This window comes from Canis aureus, chromosome 9 (genome assembly GCF_053574225.1).
Source record: "Canis aureus isolate CA01 chromosome 9, VMU_Caureus_v.1.0, whole genome shotgun sequence".
NCBI lineage: Eukaryota > Metazoa > Chordata > Mammalia > Carnivora > Canidae > Canis > Canis aureus.
In genome coordinates, this window is record NC_135619.1 from 32,364,904 (window position 1) to 32,375,390 (window position 10,487).

Consider the following 10,487-nt stretch of genomic DNA (forward strand, 5'->3'; position numbering starts at 1 on the left):
CTGGGACAACTGAATATCCACATGTGAAAGAATGAAATTAGACTCTTACCGGAACCCTACACAAAAGTTGACTAAAAATGGATCATAGACCTAAGTGTAAAAAAGCTATAAAACCACTAGAAGGGAACACCTGGGTGGCTCAGCAGTTGAGTAGAGTCTGCCTTTGGCCCAGGGAGTGATCCTGGAGTTCCGGGATCGAGTCCCATATCAGGCTCCCTGCATGGAGCCTGCTTCTCCCTTTGCCTATGTCTCTGCCTCTCTCTCTCTCTATGTCTCTCATGAATAGATAAATAAAATCTTAAAAACAACAACAACAACAACAACACTAGAAGAACACATAGTAGTAAATCTTAGTGAATTTGGGTTAGGCAGTGGTCTCTGAGATACAATCCCTAAAAGACAAGTGATAAAATAAATTTGAAAAATTGCACTTCATCAAAATTAAAAACTTGTAGAGAAAACTATGCCATCAAGAAAGTAAAAGAGATCTCATACAATGGGAGAATATATTGATTGAGGGTGATAAAGATAAGCCCTCCAACAGAACAAGAGATGCAAATACTGGCAGTCAAGAAAGCAGGCCCTGTAATATTAAGGCGTGAAAGTAGGGCACCAACAGTATCTGCTACAAAGTCCCAGACTCTCTTCAGTAGAATTAGGCAGGCCCAGGGCACCTGGGTTGTTAGGCATCCACCTTCAGTTTAGGTCATAATCTCTGTATCCTGGGATTGAGCCTCTGTATCAGGCTTTCTGCTCAGCAGGGAGCCTATTTCTCCCTCTCCCTCTACCTTCTGCTCCACCTGCTTGTGCTCTCTCTCTCTCTGTCAAGTTAAGTAAATAAAATCTTTTTTAAAAAAAGGAGAAGAGGGACATCTGGGTGGCTCAGCGGTTGAGCATCTAACTGCCTTTGATTCAGGGCTTGATCCCGGAGTCCCAGGATGGAGTCCCACAATGGGCTCCCTGCATGGAGCCTGCTTCTCCCTCTGCCTATGTCTCTGCCTCTCCCTCTGTGTCTCTCATGAATAAATGAATAAAATCTTAAAAAATAATAAAATAAAAAAGGAAAAGAATTAGGTTGTCCCGGGTCTTAGCTTGAGCTTCCCCCAGAAGTATACATAAGCTGAGGCAAAAGACTCATGAGCTGTTACTTTATTAGGGCAAGCAGTTCCAAGATACAAGGGCAGAAAAGGAGAAGCAAAGCAGAGGAGAGAGAACCAGTATGAAAATGCATTGTGGATTTTGGGCCATTATTAAATGCCATTGATTGCTTGATCTCTTGGGATAGTTCTTACGAAGCCTTGAAAACCCCTTGGACTTTTGCACTCGAAGACCCAAAAAGCACCTGAATACAATTTTTTTTAAAATAAATTTATTTTTTATTGTTCAATTTGCCAACATACAGAATAACACCCAGTGCTCATCCTGTCAAGTGCCCCCCTCAGTGCCCGTCACCCATTCACCCCCACCCCCCGCCCTCCTCCCCTTCCACCACCCCTAGTTCGTTTCCCAGAGTTAGGAGTCTTTATGTTATGTCTCCCTTTCTGATATTTCCCACACATTTCTTCTCCCTTCCCTTATATTCCCTTTCACTATTATTTATATTCCCCAAATGAATGAGACCATATAATGTTTGTCCTTCTCTGATTGACTTACTTCACTCAGCATAATACCCTCCAGTTCCATCCATGTTGAAGCAAATGGTGGGTATTTGTCATTTCTAATGGCTGAGTAATATTCCATTGTATACATAAACCACATCGTCTTTATCCATTCATCTTTCGTTGGACACCGAGGCTCCTTCCACAGTTTGGCTATTGTGGCCATTGCTGCTATAAACATCGGGGTGCAGGTGTCCCGGCATTTCATTGTATCTGTATCTGGGGTAAATCCCCAACAGTGCAATTGCTGGGTCGTAGGGCAGGTCTATTTTTTTTTTTTTTTTTTTTTTGGCAGGTCTATTTTTAACTCTTTGAGGAACCTCCACACAGTTTTCCAGAGTGGCTGCACCAGTTCACATTCCCACCAACAGTGTAAGAGGGTTCCCTTTTCTCCGCATCCTCTCCAACATTTGTGGTTTCCTGCCTTGTTAATTTTCCCCATTCTCACTGGTGTGAGGTGGTATCTCATTGTGGTTTTGATTTGTATTTCCCTGATGGTAAGTGATGCAGAGCATTTTCTCATGTGCATCTTGGCCATGTCTATGTCTTCCTCTGTGAGATTTCTCTTCATGTCTTTTGCCCATTTCATGATTGGATTGTTTGTTTCTTTGGTGTTGAGTTTAATAAGTTCTTTATAGATATTGGAAACTAGCCCTTTATCTGATACATCATTTGCAAATATCTTCTCCCATTCTGTAGGTTGTCTTTTAGTTTTGTTGACTGTATCCTTTGCTGTGCAAAAGCTTCTTATCTTGATGAAGTCCCAATAGTTCATCTTTGCTTTTGTTTCTTTTGCCTTCGTGGATGTATCTTGCAAGAAGTTACTGTGGCTGAGTTCAAAAAGGATGAAAGATCTAAATGTGAGAAAAGATTCCATCAAAATCCTAGAGGAGAACACAGGCAACACCCTTTTTGAATACAATTTTTAAATGACTGATTGCTTTTCCCCCACAGGTCGTTAGTTGATATCTGTAAATTAAGACTCTTCTACACCTCATACCTCAGGCTCCCTTTAATCAACATCCAAAACATAATTGATGGTAATGGATAGCAGGGATAATTGAAATCCAAAGAATAATAGCTACCATTTAGTAAGTACAAGGCAGTTTTATATAATGTCTAATCCTCACAAAGTAGCTTTTGTTATACTGATTTTATTAATGTCCAAGCTGAAATTCAGCTAATTTAAGGAACTCGGCCAACATCACAAAACTAATAAGTAGCAGACCAGGTTTTGGAACCATATCTTCTTTTTTTTTCTTTTTTAAATCTCAAAACAATGCTCTTTCTATTACACCAGGGTGCCTCTTAGAAGAAAGGATTGAGATTCCTAAATCTCTTCTTAGCCAATACTTTTTAAACATGTTATTTATTTTTTAAGTAGGCCATATAAACACATGGTTTAAGATTCAAGAAATAGAAAAGGATATAAAGTGAAAACTATTTTTTCCCTGCCCATAAGTTACCCAGTTCCTCTTTTCAGGGGCAACTAATGTTACAAGAGCTTTGTGCATCTTCTCCAAAATATTTATGCATAAATATAATTGTTTACCCTTTTAACAAAAAGAGGTTATCTACCAAATGTATACTGTTGCTAGATATCTTAGAGTATTAAAAAAACAAATGGCTATAAGATTTTAGGCTTTGTGTGTAGAAGAATATGGAAAAAGCACTTTTCCAAGATGGAAGTTTCTGATGAATTCTGTTCAAACTATAATTTATTATCATTTGGCATGTCTGTTACCCTTGCTCAACATAGTTTTTGTTTACCATATCTTTTTCAGTGAAGAGCCAGATAGTAAATATTTTAGGCTCTGATCTCTGTCATGACCACTCAACTCTGCTGTTATAGCATAAGAACAGTCATTGACAGTATGTAAACAAATGGACAAATGGGTGGGTTCTTTTTTTAAATATTTTATTTATTTATTCATGACAGACACACACACAGAGAGAGAGAGAGAGAGAGGCAGAGGGAGAAGCAGGCTCCATGCAGGGAGCCCGATGTGGGACCCGATCCCAGGTCTCCAGGATCACGCCCTGGCCCTGGCCCGAAGGCAGGCGCTAAACCATTGAGCCACCTAGGGATCCCCAATGGGTGGATTCTAATAAAACCTTATTCACAAAAACATGTGACAGGCCAGATTTAACCTGTAGGTCAGTTTGCTGTCTAGGGGGGAACTTTTTATTTTTTATTGTTTTTAAAGATTTTATTTATTTATTCATGAGAGACAGAAAAAGAGAGAGAGAGAGAGAGGCAGAGACACAGGCAGAGGGAGAAGCAGGCTCCATCAGGGACCCTGGCGTGGGACTGGATCCCGGGTCTCCAGGATCATGCCCTGGGCCAAAGGCAGCACTAAACCGCTGAGCCACCCGGGGTGGCTTTTAAACTAGAAAAATATAGCACACCAGCATCATTTGGGTATACCAGAATGATTAAATAAACCCCTGATTTGTACTGTTTGTCAATTTCTATAGTGTAAATACTCCTAAAAAATGGCTGAGTTCAATCTACCAACTGTTTAGCAATAGGATTGCAAAATTTCTAAATATTTAAGAATTGGTTCTCATGATCTGATGAGAGGCAGTTACAGCGCAGCACTACATGCAAAACCTCACACCTGTAGAATAGCAAAAATCAACAACATAAGAATCAACAGGCTGTTGGTGAGGATGTGGAAAAAGGGGAACTCTCTTGCACTGTTGGTAGGAATGCAAATTGTTGCAGCCACTCTGGAAAACAGTATGGGGGTTCCTCAAAAAGTTGAAAATAGAACTACCCTGTGATCCAGCAATTGTGCTACTAGGTATTTACCCACAGGATACAAAAATACTAAATCAAAGGGATTCATAGTAGCATCATCGATATTTATAGTAGCATCATCTACAATAGCCAAATTATGAAACTTGCCCAAGTGTCCATTGAATGATGAATAGATAAAAAAGATAGGGGTGTGTGTGTGTGTGTGTGTGTGTATATATATATATATATATATATATATATATATATATATATACATGTGTATACACACACACATATATAATGGAATATTATTCAGCCATAAAAAATAATGAAATCTTGCCATTTGCAACGAAATGAATAGAGCTAAAGAGTACAATTCTAAGTAAAATAAGTCACTCAGAGAAATACAAATACCGCATAATTTACTCACATGTGGAATTTAAGAAACAAAAAATAGGGGAATGAGCATAGGGGGAAAAAAGAATGAGAGACCAAGAAACAGGCTCTTAACTATAGAGAACAAACTGATGGTTATCAGAGGGGAGGTGGGTCAGGGATGAGTGAAATAGGTGAAATAGGTGATGGAGATTAAAAAGTACACTTATCATAAAGAGCACTAAGTAATGTATAGAATTGTTGGATCACTCTATTGCATACCTGAAACTAAGAATATAACACTGTGTATTAACTATGTTGGAATTAAAAATTAATAAAAGATAAGTATACTATTCGTATACTTTTTCCATTCACATGTTCTTTATCCATTCATCAATCAGTGGACACTTAGGCTGCTACCATAATTTGGCTGTTGTAAATAATACTGCAATAAATATAGGGGTGCATGTATTCCTTTGAATTAGTATTTTTGTATGCTTTGGGTAAATACTCAAAGTAGCGTGATTACTGGATTGTGGGGTAGTTTCCATTTTTAATTTTTAAGGAACCTCCATACTGTTTTCCAGAGTGGCTGCACCAGTTTATATTCCCACCAACAGTGCAAGAGGGTTCCTTTTTCTCTACATCCTTGCCAACATCTGTTTCCTGTGTTTTTTATTTTAGCCATTCTGACATGTGTGAGGTTATATCTCATTGTAGTTTTGATTTGCATCTTCCCTGATGATGAGTGATGTTGAGCATCTTTTCATATACCTGTTGGCCATCTGGATGTCTTCCTTGGAAAAATGTCTGTTCTTCTACACATTTTTATTCTGGATTATATATTTTTTATCTTTTGTTTTGGTGTGGAATTCTATCAGTTCTTTATATATTTGAATACTAACCCTTTATCAGATATGTCATTTGTAGATATCTTCTCCCATTCAGTAGGTTGCCTTTTAGTTTTGTTGGTTGTTTTCTTTGCTGTGCAGAAGCTTTTTATTTTGATGTAGTCCCAATGGTTTATTTTTGCTTTTATTTCCCTTTCCTCAGGAGACATATCTAAAACATAGTTAATACTGGGATGCCTGGGTGGCTTAGTGGTTGAGCTTATGCCTTTGGCTCAGGTCATGATTCCAGGGTCCTGGGATCAAGTCCCACATTGGGGTTCCTGCAGGGAGCCTGCTTCTCCTGCTGCCTAGGTCTTTGTTTCTCTCTGTGTGTCTCTCATGAATAAATAAATAAAATCTTTTTAAAAATTTACAAATTTCAAAATTGAAAATAAAATATAGTTACTACAACTGATGTCAGAAAAATTGCCCGTGTGCTCTTCTAGGATACTTATGATTTTAGGTCTCACATTTAGGCCCTTAATCCACTTTGAGTTTATTTTCATGTATGGTGTAGGAAAGTGATCCAGTTTCATTCTTTTGCATGTTGCTGTCCAGATTTCCCAGCACCATTTGTTGAAGAGACTATCTTTTTCCCATTGCATATTCTTGCCTCCTTTGTTGAAGATTAGTTGACCATATAAATGTGGGTTTATTTTTGGGCTTTCTGTTCTGTCCTATTGATCTATGTGTCTGTTTAGTGCAGTGCCATATTGTTTTGATTACTGTAGCTTTGTAATATAACTTTGAAGTCTGGAATGTGATACCTCTAGTTTTGTTTTTCTTTTTCAAGATTGCTTTGGCTATTTGGGTCTTTTGTGGTTCCATACACATTTTAGGATTGTTTGTTCTAGTTCTGTGAAAAATGTTAGTATTTTGACAGGATTGCATTAAATGTGTAGATTTCTTAGGGTACTGTGGACATTTTAATAATATTTGTTCTTCAGATCCATAAGCATGGAACATCTTTGTGTCAAACTTCAGTTTATTTCATCAGTGTTTTATAGTTTTCAGAGCACAGGTCTTTTACCGTTTGATTAGGTTTATTCCTAGGTATTTTATTATTTTCGGTGCAATTGTAAATGGGATTGATTCCTTAATTTCTCTTTCTGCTGCTCCATTATTGGTGTGTAGAAGAGTAACAGATATCTGTACTTTGTTTTTTTTTTATCTTGCCACTTTACTGAATTCACTTACCAATTTTAGCAGGTTTTTGGTGGAGTCTTGGGTTTTCTGTATAGAATATCATGTCATTTGCAAATAATGAAAGCCTTACTTTTTCCTTACCAATTCAGATGCCTTTTATTTCTTTTTGTGGTCTGATTGCTGTAGTAGGATTTCCAGTATTATGTTGAATAAAAGTGGGGAGAGTGAACATCCTTGTCTTGTTCCTGACCTTAGTGGAAGAGCTCTCAGTTTTTCCCCATTGAGAATGATATTAGCTCTGGATTTTTCATATATGGGCTTTATTGTGTTGAGGTATGTTCCCTCTAAACCTACTTTGTTGAGGGTTTTTAATCATGAATGATGTTGTACTTTGTCAGAAGCTTTTTCTGCATCTTTTGAAATGATCATATGGTTTTTATCCTTTGCCTTATTGATGTAATATATCACATTATTGATTTGCAAATATTGAACCACTCTTGCATCCCAGGAATTAATCCCAATTGAATATGGTGAATGAGTTTCTAAGTGTATTGTTGAATTTGTTTTGCCAGTATTTTGTCGAGGATTTTTGCATCTATGTTCATCAGTGGTATCAATATCAGCCTATAATTCTCTCTCTCTCTCTCTCTCTCTTTCTCTCTCTCTCTCTCTTTTTTTTTTTGGTGTGCCTTTATCTGGTTTTTGGATTGGGGTAATCCTGGCCTCATAGAATGAATTTGGAAGTTTTCCTTCCTTTTCTGTTTTTTGGAAAAGTTGGAGAAAAATAAATTTCAACTCTTCTTCAAATGTTTGATAGAATTCACCTGTGTAACTTGTTGGGCATTTTTTGGTTACTGATTCAATTTCATTGGGGGTAATCAGTCTTTTCAAATTTTCTGTTTCTTCCTGATCTGTTTTGGGAGGTTATATATTTCTAGGAATTTGCTCATTTTTTCTTGGTTGTCCATTTTGTTGGCATATGATTTTTTGTAATATTCTCCTATAATTGTTTGTATTTCTGTGATGCTGCTTGTTATTTTTTCTCTTTTGTTTCTGATTCTGTTTGAGTGCTTTCTCTCTCTCTCTCTCTTTTTTAAAAAAGATTTTATTTATTTATTTACCTGAGAGAGAGAGCAAGAGCACATGAATGGGGGGAGGAGGAGAAGAGGGACAAGTGGATTCCATGCTAAGTGCAGAGCCCAATGTAGCCCCATGACCCAAAGATCATAACCAAGAGTTGGATGCTTAACTGACTGAACCACCCAGGTGCTCCACTCTCTCTCTTTTTTTGCTGAATCTGAGTAGAGGTTTATCAATTTTGGTGACCCTTTCAAAGAACTAACTCCTGGTTTTATTAATCTGTTCTATTATTTTTTTAGTTTCTATATCACTTATTTCTGCTGTAATCTTTTGTTTCCTTCCTTTTGCCTGGGTTTGAGTTGTGCTTGTTCTTTTTCTAGTTCATTTAGGTGTAAGTTTAGGTTGTTTATGTGAGATTTTTCTTGCTTCTTGAGGTAGGCCTCTATTGCTATAAACTTCCCTCTTAGAACCATTTTTGCTGTATCCCTAAGATTTTGGACTGTTGTATTTTTCTTTGGTTTCCATGTAATTTTTTACTTCCCCTTTGATTTTGTGGTTGATCCATTCATTGTTTAGTAGCATGTTATTTAACCTACATGTATTTGTAGTCTTTCCAGGTTTTTTTCCCTTGTGGTTGGTTTCTGGTTTTATAGTTTTTGGTCAGAAAAGATGCATGGTATGACTTTGACTTTTTTTTAATTTGTTGAGGCTTCTTTTGTGGCTTATTATGTTTTTTTTTCTGCTGTTTTAGGATGGAATCCTCTGGATATGTCTGTTAAATCCATTGGTCCAGTGTGCCATTCAAAGCCACTGTTTCCTTGTTGATTTTCTATTTGGATGATCTGCCCGTTGATGTAAGTGCGTGTTAAAGTCCCCTACTATTATTGTATTTTTTTTTATGTTTGCTATTAACAGTTTTTTTTTATGTTTGCTATTTATTTTATGTTTGCTATTAACAATTTTATGTATTTGGGTATTCCCATGTTGGGTGTATAAATATTTATAATTGGTATATCTGCTTGTTGAATTGTTGTCTGTATTATCATATAGTGTCCTTCTTTGTTTATTGTTACAGTATTTGTTTTAAGGTCTAGTTTGTCTGATACAAATATTGCTACACTAGCTTTCTTTTGACCTACATCTGTGTGATAAATGTTTCTCTATCCTCTCACTTTCACCTGCATGTGTCTTTAGGTCTGAAGTGAGTCTCTTGTAGGTGGTATGCAGATGGGTCTTGTTTTTTTTAATCCATTCCATCACCTTATGTCTTTTGATTAGAGCATTTAGTACTTATATTTAAAATAATTGTTGATAGATATGTATTTATTGCCATTTTATTATTTACTGCCATTGTTTTGTGTTTGTTTTTGTGGATATTCTCTGCTCCTTTATTCTCTTGCTCTCTTCTCACACCATAAGTTGGCTTTCTTTAGTGATACACTTTATTTTTTGTGTGTCTGTTACTGGCTTTTGATTTGTGGTTAGGTTTGTATATAACATCTACATTAGGTTTGTATATAACATCTACATATAGCAGTCTACGAAGTTGATGGTTGCTTAAGTTTAAACCCATTCTTTACTCCTCCCTTCCTCATATTTATGTATATGGTATCATACTTCATTTTATTTTGTGAGTCCCTTAACTGATTTTTATAGATATATAGATATCCTTATTTTTACAACTTTTTTGTTTTGTACTTTTTAAAATTATGGTCTTTCCTTTCTACTCATAGAGTCCTCTTTAACATTTCCTGTAGGGCTGGTTTAGTGGTCATGAGCTCTTTTAACTTTTGTTTGCCTGGGAAGCTATCTTTCCTTCTATTCTGAATGATAGCCTTGCTGGATAGAATATTCTTTGCTGCAGATTTTTTCCTTTTAAGCACTTTGAATATATCATGCCTCTCCTTTCTGGACTGCAGTTTCTCTTGAAAAATCTGCTGATAGCTTTATGGGGTTTCCCTTTTATGCAACTGTTTTGATGCTTATAAAATTCTTTATCACTGCATTTCAACTATGTGTCTCCATTTGGTCCTTTTGGGTTGATTTTGTTGGGGGATCTCTGTGCCTCCCAGATCTGAATTTCTGTTTCCTTCCCCCAAATTTGGGAATTTTTCAGCTATTATTTCTTCAAATAAACTTTCTAATCCCTTTTCTATCTCTTCCTCTCCTGGGGTCCCTCTAATGCTAATGTTATTACACTTGATGGAGTCACTGAGTTCCCTAAGCCTCTTCTATTTTTGCATATTTTTTTTCTTTCAACTGCTTAGCTTGTTTACTTTCCATTATTCTAGGTTGCTGATTCATTCTTCTGCTTCTTCCAGTTTGCTGTTTATTCCATGTAGTGTATTTTGAATTTCAGTTATTGTGTTCTTCATCTGTTTGGTTCTTTTTTCTCTGTGTGTTAAGGATTTCATTGATGTCCCTTACTCTTTTCTCAAGTCCAGTGAGAATTACTTTAAATTCTCTATCAGACATATGACTAATCTCTTTTTCACGTAGGTCTCTTTCTGTGATTTTGTCCTGTTTTTTCATTTGGGACATATTCCTCTGGATCCTCATTTTGCCTAACTCTCTGTCTGTTCCTATGTGTTAGAA

General features: G+C 36.6%; 1 protein-coding gene across 1 annotated transcript in view; it reads left to right on the top strand.

The window, feature by feature from the left end:
* The window catches only part of LOC144319923 (uncharacterized), a 38,588-nt gene extending 29,684 nt beyond the window's left edge, over window positions 1-8,904 (top strand). Inside the window, exon 3 of the mRNA XM_077908411.1 lies at window positions 8,644-8,904. The gene's annotated coding sequence lies outside the window, so the exon portion shown is untranslated. The remainder of the gene's footprint in view (window positions 1-8,643) is intronic.
* The last annotated feature ends 1,583 nt before the right edge of the window (window positions 8,905-10,487 follow it).